Source organism: Arachis duranensis, chromosome 3, assembly GCF_000817695.3.
Source record: "Arachis duranensis cultivar V14167 chromosome 3, aradu.V14167.gnm2.J7QH, whole genome shotgun sequence".
In the NCBI taxonomy this organism is placed as follows: Eukaryota; Viridiplantae; Streptophyta; class Magnoliopsida; order Fabales; family Fabaceae; genus Arachis; species Arachis duranensis.
In genome coordinates, this window is record NC_029774.3 from 110,240 (window position 1) to 111,210 (window position 971).

A 971-nucleotide genomic window follows, 5' to 3' on the forward strand; every position below is an offset into this window, starting at 1 on the left:
AATAGTATTTTTGACATATAAGTAATTGTAAAAAAAAGTTTAAATCTTATTTTTATAAATATTGGCCGTCAAAAATAATTTGTTAGAAAAATTTGAAAATATATTTTTTGTGATACTTATTAATCGTCAAAAATATTATTTATTTTGACATTTATTGACCATAAAAAATTCTTAACAAAAATTTTTAATAAAGAATGAGATGAGATCTTAAAATTGAAGAATAAACTGAGATTTTGAAGATGAAGAATGAATAATATGATCCTAAATTGAGAGTAGTTGATGCCAAAATTGACGGAGCTCAACGAAGAAAAAAAATAATAGAGTAAGTTGAAAATAAATAAGTGTCAAAATTAATGAATAATTTTCTACAATCAAATTATTCATCAAAAAAATAAAATATTTGATATTTATGATATTTGTCAAAAATATATATTAATTTTTATATTTAACTATGACCGTTAAAAAAATCATGTTAAAATAACTCTTTTTTGTTTGTAGTGAGAAATCTTACGAGTCAGATTCTAATATGTCCTATTCCTAAGCAAGTAAGCTTTCAGCTCTTTCTTTTATTGGTTCGCCAAGAAAGCAAAGGACCCAAATATATATATATATATAACAACTGTCTCTCTTGTTTGGCTTACAAGTTAAGTAATTTTCTACTTTCTTAAGCATTTCTCTTATTGAGAATAATCCATACATGATATATTTGAATGACAATAGAAAATTAAAGAATGAAGAAAAGTTACCTAGCAAGTCAGACATGTTCTATCCAAGCTTAATCTTTTAAAGGAAGTCATTCAGAAAGAGAGACTATGCAAAAGTCAACTTTCTTACTAGCTGCTCCTTATAAGCTGATTACTAGTTGTTGGATAATATTATTAGGGCGTGTCATATGATAAGAGTTGTGTTATTTATGTTTATTTTTAGTTTTACTAATGATACATACACACAAAAAAAATCATTAAATTAAC